At 43.2% G+C, this 15,731-nt stretch overlaps 1 long non-coding RNA gene and 1 pseudogene across 1 annotated transcript in view; one reads left to right on the forward strand and one right to left on the reverse strand.

The window, feature by feature from the left end:
- The first annotated feature begins 1,247 nt into the window (after window positions 1-1,247).
- The window catches only part of LOC104653114 (uncharacterized), a 31,980-nt gene continuing 17,496 nt past the window's right edge, over window positions 1,248-15,731 (forward strand). Inside the window, exon 1 of the long non-coding RNA XR_746386.1 lies at window positions 1,248-1,443. This is a non-coding gene — a long non-coding RNA (uncharacterized LOC104653114). The remainder of the gene's footprint in view (window positions 1,444-15,731) is intronic.
- Window positions 12,322-13,423, reverse strand: LOC101046691 (spermine synthase pseudogene; annotated as a pseudogene).

Here is a 15,731-nt window from a genome sequence, read left to right on the forward strand (position 1 = left end):
GACCTGAGTATGTGATGCGCCCCTCCCTGTGTCTGTGTGTGCCCATTGTTCAACACCCACCTATAAGCAAGAACATGCGGTGTTTGATTTCCTGTTCTTGTGTCAGTTTGCTGAGAATGATGGTTTCCAGCTTCATCCATGTCTCTACAAAGGACACAAACTCTTAGTTTTTGATGGCCACATGATATTCCATGGTGTCTATGTGCCACATTTTCCCTGTCCAGTCTATCATGGATGGTCATTTGGGTTGGTTCCAAGTCTTTGCTATTGTAAACAGTGCTGAAATGAACATACGTGTGCATGTGTCCTTATAATAGAATGATTTATAATCCTTTTGATATATACCCAGTAATGGGATATCTGGGTCAAATGGAGTTTCTATTTCTAGGTCCTTGAGGAGTCACCACACTATTTTCCACAGTGGTTGAACTAATTGACACTCCCACCAACAGTGTAAAAGTGTTCCTATTTCTCGACATCCTCTCCAGCATCTGTTGTCTCCAGATTTTTTAATGATTGCCATGCTAACCGGCATGAGATGGTATCTCAATGTAGTTTTGATTTGCATTTCTCTAATGACCAGTGATGAAGAGCATTTTTTCATATGTTTGTTGGCCTCATATATGTCTTCTTTTGAAAAGTGTCTGTTCATATCATTTGCACACTTTTGAATGGGATGTTTGTTTTTTTCTTGTAAATCTATTTTAGTTCTTTGTAGATTTTGGATATAAGTCCTTTGTCAGATGGGTAGATTGCAAAAATTGCTTTTTGCAATATCTGCAAATTTCAGAAGGCAAACTAGAAAAACCTTATGGCTGACTAAAGATGTGAAAGGACTTTGAGTCATTCTTACAGGTTTGCCTTTGTTTCTGTAACAATTCAAGCTGTAAGATGACTGTCGATTTTAGTTTTTTTCCCCTTATTTTCTTGCAAGCTATTTTCAAATAATTGAGTGGCTGCTTCTATTATAATGCTTAGAGACTGACCAGCCCAACCACTATACTATTTTGGAATTGCCTCTTTATATCAGGAAGATTTCTAACCAGAGCAGAAATGAGAAGTTTTCTATACCCTGGAGCTTCAGGATCTAATGCTGTATGCCTTTGAAAACCTTGTATATGTCTCTCAACAAATCCCTCATTCTGAATACATAATTCAACGTTAGAAAAATTTGCCTTGGGAGGGAGAGCCTCTGATATTGTCCCTACAGACCCTGAATATCAGCGTCTAGCTGGGCGATCTCCTCATTTGCAGGAGGGTCAGGGAGGGGTTCCGGCCATCTGTTCCCTCTGTGGAGGGAAGTTTTCCCCAGGAAGCCGTCTGGCCTGTCTAATAATTGCAGTTTGATCATGAGAGAGAAATACACCCCTTAGCAACCAGTTAAGGTCTCTATGTGTGGGGTTACAGATGGCCACTGATCTCTCCAACAATTCTCTGAACTTGGTAGGTCCTTCTAAAAGTGGGGACAAAATAGCTTTGTAATTTAAAATATCTGTTGCTGTCCGGGGTACATGAATTCTTTGAGAAGGGAGTGCAGGATACATTTTCAGAGGGCATTGCATAGGGAGGTCTGGAGCTAATGGAGTCTGATTACAAAGCCCTGGGAAATAAGAGAGGTTTCAAGGCACAGCAAAACAAGCTTTGTTGAATGTCCTTGGAGCCTGCGCCAGATTTATTTCTTGCCAGTCAGTTCTTACATAAATGACCTCGCAGCTTCAGGTTTTAAGACCAGGCCTGATTAGGGCTTTTAAGATCAGGAGCGTTTTTGTAAATCATCCAGGGAAAGAGAGATAAAAGAAGGCAGCTGGATGACTAAGAAGTTTTTCCGGGGGTTGGAGGAGTGGAGGGATTTTGTTGAGGAGATAGAGGAGGAGGGAGAGGCTGAGGAGATAGGGCTGGATCTTTAGGAGTGGTGTTCAAATCAGGGGCCCGGAGAGTGAATAGATGCTCTGGTGGGTCAGGAACACGGAGTTGGGAACAAAGCCGGGTGTGAGTGGAGAAGGGGGATTTAGAGTGGGAGTGGATTTCAACTCTTGTTCTAGGTCTGCTTTTGTTCTTTAATTTTATTAAAGGAATTTTTAGGGCTAGCCATAATATTTTTCTGAGTTCTTTGTTCTGTCTGATCTTCCCATAAATTCAATAAGCCAATAGTTTAGAATAAGAGTTCTCTAAAATTGTGTTCAAATAAATTTCAAATAAAATCTGTCTTTCTAATTCAAAGGATCCGTCTTCTGGTCATTGACAATTAGGATCTTCATTAGAGTATAGATTCCAGTAGCGACTTAATCCAATAAGCCTTTTATGGAAAGACCATGAGGTAACTTTACAGGCTTAGAATAAATCTTTACCAGGGATGCAAGGGGTGTTCCTGGAGTGAGTGCAGAAGATGCAGCCCCCATGATTCAAAAATTCATTCTCAGAGATAGATTAAGAAAGCAAAGACTTTGGCTGGTGTGGTGGCTCATATCTGTAATCTTGGCATTTTGGGACACTGAGGTCATAGAATTTCTTGAGCCCAGGAGTTTGAGACCAGCCTGGGCAACATAATGAGACCCCCATCTCTATAAAGAATTTAAAAATTATCTGGCTGTGGTGGCATGCTTGTAGTCTCAGCTACTTGAGCGGCTGAGGTGGAGGGTCACTTGAGCCTGGGAAATTGAGGCTGCAGTGACCTGTGATCGTGCCACTGCTCTCCAGCCTGGACTATACAGAGTGAGACCCTGTCTCAAAGGAAGAAAATGATTACAAAATAAATGAATTTTTAATAAGTTTTAAAAAATAAAAAGGAAACAAAGAATTTTGTGGTTATAATGGGTTAAGGGTCTTTGGGGTGATGAGATTGCTCCTGGGATCACAGTCAAGAAGGGATTTAGCTGGGTCGCATGGTTATTTGCTGGGTATGCAGTGGGGTCTGCAGTTGGTGGGCCTAGTATGAGAGTCCTAGGAGGGTGTGGATCCTGCATGGTGCCTGAGCCAATAGGATTGCTTCCAGGACCTTGGTCAGTGGGACTGGTGTTGAGACAAGGATCCACTTCAAGGTCTGCAGTTGGGTACACAGACAGCAGCCTTGTTACCAGGTGTGCGGATGCATGTGACTCCCACCAGTTTCCTGGATGGCCTCCTGCTCGGTTACTGCGTAGGTCACTGGACAGGCAGGATTGGCTCCAGACTGTGGCTGAGAGAGGCTAGAACCAAGTCACAGGGCTGCTTCAGGGTCACAGAGGGGACTGATATCTGCAGGTCTGCCTCTGGAAATATGGATAGGTATTGAGAAACATTAAGTTTACCCTGCCCCCATGGTTCCCTTGTGGAAAATACTTTCAGTTTGTAATCAGTGGTAGGCGGGTAACAGCTGCCTACCTGGTATATTCCTGAGTTATGTGTTTATGTAGAACATCTGTGGATTAACAAGAATCACCTGTCAAAAGAGCAAATAAATACTTGGATGAAAGTCTGCTCAGGGCCTTCAGTCTGGAGAGCTGTCAGCTCCTCAGGCTCTCAGGCTGTTGGTCCCCAGGGTAGATCCACTCTGTTGTGCTATCTGGGTATCTGCCTCTCAATACTTTCAGCCCACCTGGGTGGGGGTCTCCTGAGCTGGTTCTCGGTAGATAGGTGTGCCTCCTGCTGGGTTCCTGTGTGGGCATAACTGCTCCCAGATCATGGCTGACAGGTCTTTTTCAGGGACAGTTTCTGTTGGTTTATCTTTTTCCCTTGAATGGGCCATATTTTTCCTGTTTCTTTGTATGCCTTCTGATTTCTGATTGAAAACTGGACATTCAAATGTATTAATGTGATAACTCTGTATATCAGATTCTTTCCCCAAGATTTTCTGTTATTTATTTACTTGTTTATTTATGTAATTGTTGTAGGCTGTCTCTGTGCTGAGGATTAGTCTGAGGTATAAACTCAGTCTTCTGAGGTGTTTACTAAGCCTGAGTCCCTTCCCCTGGGCATGTGTGGTGACTCTCTAATTTCCCCCATATGTATGGTTGCTATTGAGTGTATTATGCCTGGCTCCCAAAAAAGGGAAAAAGAAAAATGGGAGAGAAAGGCACTGACCCTTTAAATCTCTTGGAAATCACATTAGTGGGGGTGGGTGGATGGGAGGTGAGGTTTTTTTTTTTTTTTTTTTTTTTTTACAGAATCTTGCTCTATTGCCCAGGCTGGAGTGCAGTGGCATGATCTTGGCTCACTGCAACCTCCAGGAGGTGAGGCTTTCAACAGTAGTGGGAGGTGTAACAACAATGGCTGCGAATTCATTTTCTGCAACTCTGTGATCAGTGATTAGTGATCCAAGCACAGATTCCCAATATTGGAAGGCAGAGTTCTTTTGACCTACCCCACTCCTGCAAGTTGTGTGCAAGCTGCTCCAGGAACATGTGCACAGCTGTCTGCCATGGGGATAAAAAGTCAGGGGTGGGGAGCTGCTACTGTGCTAAGAGCTTAAATTGACTGAAATTAACTGCAACTCACCATTTAGGCTTCCCCTGGAACTTGCAAGCCTTTGACAGACTCCAGAGTTCCAAAATAGTTATGTCAGACAGATTATGTCAGTGTAACTGTTATTTCTGTGGGGAGATGGATTCCTGGTGTTTCCTACTCCACCACCTTCCCAGAATCCTCCTCTAGACAACATTTTTGTTTTTCACAGAGTTTCACTCTGTCGCCCGATGGAGTGCAGTGGTTCAATTATAGCTTACTGCAGCCTGCAACTCCTGGGCTCGAGTGATCCTCCACCTCAGCTTCCTGAGTAGCTGGGACTACAGGCAAATGCCACCACATCTGGCTAATTTTTTATTTTTTGTAGAGACGGGGTCTCACTACGCCGCCCAGGCTGGTCTCAAGTGATCCTCCTGCCTTGGCCTCTCAAAGCACTGAGATACAAATGGGAGCCACCATGCCTGGCCTTAGTCACCTAATTTTTAAATGAAGTACAAAACCATTTCAATGGAGAAAGTATTGTCCTTTTAATAAATGATGCTGGATGTTCTCACTTATAAGTGGAAACTGAACAATGAGAATACACGGACACAGGGAGGGGACAAACACACACTGGGGCCTGTGATGGAGGGGGATGGGGCCAGGGAGAGCATCAAGAAAAATAGCTAATGCATGCAGGGCTTAATACATAGATGATGGGTTGGCAAGTGCAGCAAACCACCATGGCACACATTTACCTATGTAACAAGCCTGCACATCCTGCACATGTATCCCCGAACTTAAAACAAAATAAGGTAAAAATAAATGATGCCTGAACAATGGAATATCCATATACAAAACCAAAACCAAAAACAAGACAAACTTCAACTTAACCTAACACTTTACATGAAAATCAATTCAAGAGGTCATAGACCTATTGATAAAATATAAAATCATGAAACTTCTAGAAGAAAACATAGGAGGAAATCTTTGTAACCTTAGGTTAGGCAAAGAGTTTTAGTTGTGATACCCAAGGCATGATTATAACAGAAAATACTGATACATTGGATATTATAAAAATCAATTACAAGTACAGAAACAGTCTGCAGAAAAAGGTTAAATTCAGAGTATCTGTTCCTGGGATGGTTCATGTTCTTGTTCCATCCAATCTGGATGGCCAATCTAGTGTTTGCCTCTAAGGATGTGCCAGTCTGCCAACAAAACATGTAACATCTAGTGATCTGGGCAGTCAGAAGAGATGAAAGCTGTAAGTCAGTAATCACCAGCAACTGTTGCAGGAGCACTGTGCTGGGAGGAGAGAAACCTGTAAAGTATACAACAACACTAAGCAGAATGACAGAAACGCCGTGGGAAAACTGAGGAAGGAGGAGCAACGGGTCTGAAAAAGGCTTCCCAGTGGGGCAGGCATCTGAGGTGAGTCTTGAAAGATAAGCTGAATGTTGATAGGCAAAAATAGACAAACACAAACAGATGGGAGAGGTTCAGACAACACTCCCCCATCCTTTATAATTCCAAGAAAATAAAAGGCATACCTATCACTCTTACAATTATGCTCACAAGTGCATTCAGAAGAAGGGCAGGTCACCCAGTTGGAAAGGAAGTAGATAGAGTTTTCCAGATGGTGATGCCAAAGCTTAGTCTTGCGGGGTGAGCAGGAATTGGCAAAAGAGAAAGAAAGGCACGCCTCCGTAAAGACCCTGAACATGGATGCCCATGCTGGATCAACAAGAGAGCGAATACTCCGATTGTTTGACATTTAGAGAGCCTGAGAACAGGACTTGTTTTGTACAGGCAAGTGGGACCCTGTCATAGAGAACTTGGAAAGACACACTATAGAGTGGAGCCCTGATCCTGAACATCCTGAAGATCCAGGAAAGATTCCTAAGGAGGATCCTGACTTTTTTTTTTTTTTTTCTTTCTTTCGACAGGGTCTTGCTCTGTTGCCCAGGCTGGAGTGCATTAGCATGATCACGGATCACTGCAGCCTCAATCTCTCAGACTCAAGCCATTCTCCCACCTCAGCCTCCTGAATAGCTGGGACCACAAATGCATGCCACCATGCCCACTAATGTTTTGCATTTTTTGTAGAGACAGGGACTCACTATGTTGCCCAGGCTGGTCTCGAACTCCTGGGCTCAAACGATCCACCCATCTCAGCCTCCCAAAGTGCTAGGATTACAGGTGTGAGCCACTGTGCCTGGCTGATGGTGATATATTTCTTAATCCATAGCCCATTGGGAAGTTGACCTTGGAGGCAAACTGGATTAGCCATCCACATCTCAGAGACAGGAGTTTATTACAATGTAAAATATGAGAAATCCGAACTAGGGCTATGGAATTAGGAATGAAAGAAAAACAGCAGTAAAGAGACAGGAGACATTAGAGAAGTAGGTTTGAAGTCAGAAGTGAGGAGGATCAAAAAGCTGTTGATGATGCATCTGTGAGGGTCACAGCAATGGCTGCTGCTTCATTTTTTGCAATTTCATGATCAGAAACAGTGATCCGTGATAGGGGCACAGATCCCTAATATTGGAACAATTCAAAGGAAAATAACTCAAAGGAAAGCTAAAACACACCTTAGCTTGGATAGTGCAAGTACTGTTTATCAACTTTCACAGCCACAGACAGGTAACAGTTTCTTTAGAGTGACAGAGCAGGAGCACTCTCATCTTGGACAAACACTGCCACTTTAAGTTCCAGCTGCCTTTCCAGCTTCATGCATTTCAAGGAAATCATTTCTCTTCTGACAATAAGCAGCCAGGAAGAGCAGACAGTAAAACACAGATAAGAGAGCTTGGGCACAGAGGGAGGAGCCAGGGAAGTCTCCTGGGTAACTGCCAAGCTTCACCCTGATAAAATGGGCCCCAGTAAAACAGTGGGCCTTAATAAACACATTCCTTTCCCTTCAGGTGCACTAAGATAAGGAAGCTAAAAGCAGACTCAGGGGTATGCCTGAAGCTGCAAGAAGACGTGTGTGAACAGACACACAGCTCTCCCTCCCAGATAAGCATAACAAAGAGACACAGAAGCAATCCAAGCCTCTGATAAGCTCTCTTGCCCTGAATCCTTAAAAATTCTTAGTCTGACAACAAAAGAAGAAAATTTCAGGCCACTCTCTCTAATGAACAGCAGTGAGAAAATCCTCTATAAAATACTGGCAAACCGAATTCAGCAGCACATCAAAAACCTTATCCACCACGATCAATTCGGCTTCATCCCTGGGATGCAAGGCTGGCTCAACATATGCAAGTCAATAAATGCAATTCGTCACATAAACTGAACCAGTGGCAAAAACCATATGATTATCTCAATAGATGCAGAAAAGGCCTTTTATAAAATTCAACACCCCTTCATGCCAAAAACTCTCAATAAACTAGGTATTGATAGAACGAACATATGTTAAAATACTAAGAGCTATTTATGACAAACTCATAGCCAATATTGTACTGAAAGGGCAAAATCTGGAAGCATTCTCTTTGAAAACTGGTATAAGACAAGGATGCCCTCTCTTACTGCTCCTATTCAACATAATATTGGAAGTTCTGGCCAGGGCAATAAGGCAAGAGAAAGAAATAACGGGTATTCAAATAGGACGAGAGGAAGTCAAATTGTCTCTGTTTGCAGATTACATGATGGTATATTTAGAAAACTCCATCATCTCAGTCCCCAAACCCCTTAAGCTGATAAGCAACTTCAGCAAAGTCTCAGGATAAAAAAAATCAATGTGCAAAAATCACAAGCATTCCTATACACCAACAATAGACAAGCACAGAGCCAAACCATGAGTGAACTCCCATTCACAATTGCTACAAAGCGAATAAAATATGTAGGAATACAACTTACAAGGGACGTGAAGGACCTCTTCAAGGAAAACTACAAACCACTGCTCAAGGAAATAACTTGAGGACACAAACAAATGGAAAAATATTCCATGCTCATGGATAGGAAGAATTAACATCATGAAAATGGCCACACTACTCAAAGTAATTTATAGATTCAATGCTATTCCCATCAAACTACCATTGACTTTCTTCACAGAACTAGAAAAAACTACTTTAAATTTCATATGGAACCGAAAAAGAACCTGTACAGCCAAGACAATCCTAAGCAAAAAGAACTAAGCTGGAGGCATCATGCTACCTGACTTCAAACTATACTACAAGGCTATAGTAACCAAAACAGCATGATACTGGTATTAAAACAGAGATATAGACCAATGGAACAGAACAGAGGCCTCAGAGGAAATACAACATACCCACAACCATCTGATCTTTGACAAACCTGACAAAAACAAGCCATGGGGAAAGGATTGCCCATTTAATAAATGGCTCTGGGAAAACTGGCTAGCCATACGCATAAAAGTGAAACTGGACCCCTTCCTTACACCTTTTACAAAAATTAACTCAAGATGGATTAAAGACTTAAATGCAAAACCTAAAATCATAAAACCCTGGAAGAAAACCTAGGCAACACCATTCAGGACTTAGGCATGGGCAAAGACTTCATGACTAAAACACCAAAAACAATTACAACAAAAGCCAAAACTGACAAATGGGATCTAATTAAACTAAAGAGCTTCTGCACAGCAAAAGAAACTATCATCAGAGTGAACAGGCAACCTACAGAATGGGAGAAAATTTTGCAATCTACCCATCTGACAAAGGTCTAATATCTAGAATCTTCAATGAACTTAAACAAATTTACAAGAAAAAACAAACAACTCGATCAAAAAGTGGATGAAGCATATGAACAGACACTTCTCAAAAGAAGACATTTATATGGCCAACAAACATATGAACAAAAGCTCATCATCACTGGTCATTAAAGAAATGCAAATCAAAACCACAATGAGATGCCATCTTACACCAGTTAGAATGGTGATCGTTAAAAAGTCAGGAGACAACAGATACTGGTGAGGATGTGGAGAAATGGGAACACTTTCACACTGTTGGTGGGAGTGTAAATTAGTTCAACCACTGTGGAAGACAGTGTAGCGATTCCTCAAGGATCTAGAACCAGAAATAACGTTTGACCCAGCAATCCTATTACTGGATATATACCCAAAGAATTATAAATCATTCTACTATAAAGACACATGCACATGTATGTTTACTGCAGCACTATTTGCTATAGCAAAGACTTGGAACCAACCTAAATGCCCGTCAGTGATAGACTGGATAAAGAAAATGTGTCACATATACACCATGGAATACTATGTAGCAGTAAAAAAGGATGAGTTCATGTCCTTTGCAGGGACATGGATGAAACTGGAAACCATCATTCTCAGCAAACTAACACCAGAACAGAAAACCAAACACCACATGTTCTCACTCATAAGTGGGAGTTGAACAATGAGAACACATGGACACAGGGAGGGGAGCATCACACACTGGGGCCTATTGGGGTGGGGGGCAACGGGAGGGAGAACATTAGGACAAATACTTAACACTTAAAATCGAGATGACGAGTTGACAGGTGCAGCAAACTACCATGGCACATGTGTACCTATGTAACAAACCTGCACGTTCTGCACATGTGCCCTAGAACTTAAAGTAAAAAAATTTTTTTAAAGCAATCCTTTTCTATTTTTTTCTAAAGGTCCTGAACCATGTAGACTTTTACCATAAGCACTGAAAGAAAATTATCCTAGGTATGGCCTTATAGTCTTAGTTCCTGAACAAAAATAAAACAAAATGAAAAAATAAGAAATTTTTAAAAAACCTCTTAGTCTGTAAGAGAAAGTGCCTCAGTCCTAACTCGGCCAGAAGTCCCTCTCAGGTTTCTTTTCCAAAATAAACCTGTCTTTAACTGCTGAACTGCTTTTGGTGTTGCTTTCCTCTTTCTTTAATTCTTACATAGAGCTAGCTCACAGAGTACTTCTGAGTTCAGCTTGGATTTTTCACTTGACACTCCAATCCCTGAACTGAGTTTGATACAAGCTGTGAAGATTTAGATTTAGCTGGGGACACTCTCATGAGACACCAGGCTCGAATGAGGGAAAATAGCTTCTTAACAAAGATCTTAACATTTTCAAAATGTTGACTTTGTCAATGGTTAGTTAGATGTAACTTTAGTGTAAATTACAGCATTTATTTGCTTTTATCTGTAAGAAATAATATGGAGCCATATAGATTACAGTAATTTGCCATTTTGCAAAAACACCAGAGGATCAGGGTCCCTGATACATTGCTACTGGACACCTCCCATGTGCCAGGCAATAAACTGGGCACTAGATATCTAACAGTGATGAAGACTGACATTGTCCCTGCCCTCATTTCTAGTGGGGAAGACAGACAGAAAACAGTTGTGAGAGGTTCAGGCAACACCTACATTTTCTTCTTAATTTCAAGATTAAAATAAAAAGAACAGACCTCACTATATTATAATTATATCCATAAGTTCATTCAGAAGAGAGGCCGGACACCCAGATGAAAAAGAAGCAAAGAGCGTTTCCCAGGCAGAGACGCCAAGGCAGAGGCGTGAAGGGTCAGTGGGAATTAGCAGAAGAGTATGTTTATAATCTTCCACAGTGATAATCTTTTTTTTCCGATTTTACCATTTGTTCTAGCGTATTTGCTTTGTATTTATTTTACACCATTTTTCTTAAGTGTATATAAAATTAGAATTTTTATATTCATCGTGAATTGAATCATTATGGAAGGGCCCTCTCAATTCCAATGAATAATTTTTGTCTTAGGCTTTTCAGTTTGATAGTAACAGCGCTGACCTTGCTTTATTTTGATCAGCATGGGTCTGGCAAATTTTCTTCCATCACTTTATTTCAAAATGTTCTGTATTCCTATGATTTGCTAGGTTTGGCATGAACAGTAAATGACTGGATTTGTTAATTTTCATACCAAATGACAACCATTAACTGGAGCATTTACTCCATTAACAATTTTTTGGGTCTCTTTTGTAATTTGAACTAAAGCAATTGTTATTTATATTTTCTCCCTCTTATAAGTATCAGATTTTATTTATTTATTATTTATTCTTATTTTTTTGAGATGGAGTCTCCCTCTGTCACCCAGGTCGTCGAAGTGCAATGGTGTGATCTGCAACCTCCACCTCCCGAGTTCAAGCGATTCTCCTGCCTTAGCCTCGCACCCCTAGTAGCTGGGATTTCAGGTGCCCACCACCACGCCCAGTTAATTTTTTTTTTTTTTTGTATTTTTAGTAGAGATGGGGTTTCACCATGTTGGCCAGGCTGGTCTCAAACTCCTGACCTCAGGTGATCCACTTGCCTTGGCCTCCCAAAGTGCTGGGATTACAGGGGTAAGCCACCATGCCCATGCCCGGCGCTTATTATTTATTTTTAAAAATGTATTTCAGATTTTTTATTTTATCTTAAGTTCCAGGATACACATGAAGGATGTGCAGGTTTGTTACATACGTAAACATGTGCCATGGTGGTTTGCTGTACCTATCAACCCATCACCTAGGTATTAAGCCCCACATGCATTAGCTATTTATCCTGATAATAAGCACCAAATTTTAATATCTAAGTCAATTTTGGGGGAAGGAAACATCATCAAGAATTTACCTCCAAAACAAAACAACGATGTTCATTCCTTCAAATATCCAAATTGAAGGCGTACCAAGACCCAAGCAAAAAAAGTCCACAGAGAAATCAAAAGGAACACAAATCACATTCCAGGGTTAGTGCATTTAGCAGTCTCAGCTGTGCTGTCTAACCATCCTTCAACTGACTTTCAAAAACGTAACATCCTAAACTCATCAAAATATACATTTTCCATTTTTAAAAAATTAAAAATAATAATTTAAAAAAGAAAACTTTAAGGAAGTCACAATCAATTGCCTGACTCATTTTGATGCCATGTACAGCATACGGAGGTCAGGAAGGCTATTTGCAGCACACGTGATTAGAGGATATTCATCTTCAAGGTTTAGCTTTCTTCCAAACGGTGTAAAATACCCACAATTCCAAGTATGCAGAGACACAGACCATCTCCTTTGAGAATTCCAAAGGACAGTACAGGCACCCTACCTGTTCTTCATAGAGAGACAGGGCTTCCGTCAGATTGACAGAGTTCCCCTTGTGTAAAATATTTCCCTTCCTGTTTCAATACTTTCATTGAGAGGTCATGAATCAGTCTGAGAAACTGCCATGTGGAATCTTCTGGAGACATGGAGATTGGAACAGCTGTCAAATCATTAATCACATAATCAAATTCTCTCCCTTCTTTGGCATACCTCTTCAGTACAGGAATACAGTAATGAGCCTCATATAGCAGTCTCCTTTAAGATTGTCTGAGACATCACAAGTTTTCCGCATATATTTCTTACATCCATCAATCACCATTTCATCAATCTCTATCATAGTGACCATCTTTGATTTTAGTTTGACTATTTCACACAATATGCCCCCATCTCTGCCTCCCAGAATGAGTACATCTTTGCTGATGTAATCTTTGCCACTGCCCATGATGACCCAGGTATATGCCAAATCACTCTTTGCCAAATTAACATTCCCACTAAGGATATTTCCAAATTGCTTCAAATGTAGAATTTTAGTGATCTGGTAAGGTGAATCTTCATCATACACCACTTCATCTATGTCATATTGAACGAGGTGCCCATCTGCGGTGGGCCAATATCTGTAAATGACTCCTCCTGGGACTACAGGGGGTAATCACTTCATCTGTCCAGTGTTGTCTTGACTCAATTCTTTCATTCTTTCTTCTCTTTGTTCAAAAGTCTGTCGATCTCTTCTTTGCCTTGCGCATCACCATAGTAACTCTGAAGGTCCAGCAACTCCAATCCATGTGGGTAAATTCTCAGATTGGTAAAGCTGCCATTTCTGTTTGTGTAGGTTGCTAAATAGCGACGTGGTCCTGCAGGTGTCCACCAGCTCCGCCATCCCCTGCTCCTGGTAAATGGACTGGAGCCCTTTTAGAATGGTCTTATCATCAACTTTGGCACCGAACATGAAGTCAAGTATGCTGTGCCATGCGGCTGCCATAGTGAGACGATACCCTGAGCCATGTCTTGGGGAGGCGGCCTCGGGAGACTGTGGGGCAGAGCGGCAAGTCAGGCTTTGGCTCCATTAACAACTTTTTTTTTTTTTAATTGCTGATAATGTAATAAAGGATGAATTTCAAATATGAATTTATTCCTACCTTCTTACATTTAGCTTTCTATTTTCCTGCAATTTTTTATTTTTAAATTTTTATTTATTTATTATACTTTAAATTCTGGGGTACATGTGCAGAACATGCAGGCTTGTTACATAGGTATACATGTGCCATGGTGGTTTGCTGCATCCACCAGCCCATCATCTACATTAGCTATTTCTCCTAATGCTATCCCCCCAACCCCCACCACGCCCAGGAATTTTGTATTTTAGTAGAGACAGGGTTTCACCATGTTGGCCAGGATGGTCTCGAGCTCCTGACCTTGTGATCCGCTGCCTCGGCCTCCCAAAGTGCTGGGATTACAGGCGTGAGCCACCGTGCCCAGCCTTTAAAATTTTTTTTTTTCCTAGAGATGAGGTCTGGCGATGTTGCTTCAGGTTGGTCTCGATCTCCCGGGCCGCAAAAGTATATTTGTCTATTTATACATTTTATGTGGCGATATTGGGCACCGGTAGGAGTACTTTTCAGAATAAAGATTGAGAAATTTTGCTAGGTGGGTGGGTGGGTCAGGGCCGGCAGGGTCCGATGTGGCCTGTGCAGGTGGGGAGGCAGGGCAGGGCTTGGCATCTCAACGCGTTTCAGCCGGGTGTGACGTGAGGCCACGTCCTCTCTGTCCCGGAATGCGGAGGGGCTTGTGGTGATGCGAGTCTGGGAAGGGGGCGGAGCCTGGCAAGGGGCGAGGCTAGGTATGCCTGGACGCCACGTGTGAGGCCCACAGGGCACGAAGGGTAAGGTGAATGAGCGTCCCTCAACCCGTCCGCCCATCCATCTGCCGTTCGATCGTCCCTCAATCCGTCTGCCCATCCATCCACCCTTCGTTCACCCATTCACTCTTGCCCCTGGCGCGCAGGAGTGGGTAGGCGGGGCCTGGGGAGACTAGCGGACTAGGCCAGGCAGTGAGGCAGACTGAACTTGCCTGAGGGGCGGGGCCAAGTGTGTTTGGGCAGGCAGAGGTACTTGGCTGGGTCCATCGTGTACCCAGGTTAAGCAGGGTAGCCTGTTTATCTTGGAGGGAGGGGTGGGCCAGGCTCAGCAGAGCAAGTCTGAAGGGGTGGCACCCAGTTTTTCTGGGCGGATAGGCAGGGCCTTATGCATGGATGTAGGCAAGGTGGGGGCAGAAGTGTCCAGGCAGACCAGCCAGGTGTGTCTGGATAAGGTGGGCATGCAGGACCAAGTGGTACCATTCATTCCCAGACAGGCAGGGCCTAGTGTGTCCAGCAGGTGCAGTTGCCCCAGGCTAAGTTGGCCTGAGGGTGAGGCCAGGAGTGTTGGGGCAGGGTGAGCCTGTCCCTACCCGCTCAGGGCTGACCAACAGCCCTCTTCCCACCAGCATGGGAATCCTACTAGTAATCCCTGGTCCCTGGTGAGTTCACGACACAGGGTAGACAGGGAGCCCGGCTGATGCTAAGGGTCTGCTGTCAGACCTTGCCTGAAACACCCCCAGAGATCTTGCTGTGGTCCCACTGGCCACTGGCCACTTGACAGCTGCCTCAACCACAGAAGCCCAGGCAAGCCCATAAGTACCAGATGGCAGTGGTGCCACTGGCAGTAAAGGAGGCACCTGGGCAACAGCCACACCCCAGATGTTGTCTGAAGAGGACCTGCCTTGAGACTGTAACTTGTACCAGGACACTTGCAGAGGGGATTTTTGGCAATCAAAGCCTGGTGAGTGTGTGGCAGGGCCCTGGGTTGGAAGGATGGAGACAAGGAGGGCAGTAAGGTTCAGTAGTGAGATGACAGAAGGCAGGAGTATCCAAAGACCACTTTTTGAAACCAGTTTGTGGAGCATGTCAGTATCTCCGGATCTGCAGCCCTGAGTGAGTGACATCAAGAAGCTCCAACTCATGGATCCCACAGGGCAGAAACAGGCAGTGAATGTGAAGCACATGAAGAGTTTGAAGAAGAAGGTAGAGCAGAAGGTGGCGAATTGAATGGGGGACATGAAGGCAGAGGTTGGGGTTGGAATGCAGGGCAGGGGTGCAGGAGTTGGTGGCTGACATACATCGACCTTACTGCCCTAAACACATTTTTTTTTTTTTGAGATGGAATTTTGCTCTTGTTGCCCAGGCTGGAGGGCTGGAGTGCAGTGGTGCCATCTCGGCTCACCACAACCTCTGCCTCCCGGGTTCAAGCGAT

This window comes from Saimiri boliviensis, chromosome X (genome assembly GCF_048565385.1).
Source record: "Saimiri boliviensis isolate mSaiBol1 chromosome X, mSaiBol1.pri, whole genome shotgun sequence".
Classification (NCBI taxonomy): domain Eukaryota; kingdom Metazoa; phylum Chordata; class Mammalia; order Primates; family Cebidae; genus Saimiri; species Saimiri boliviensis.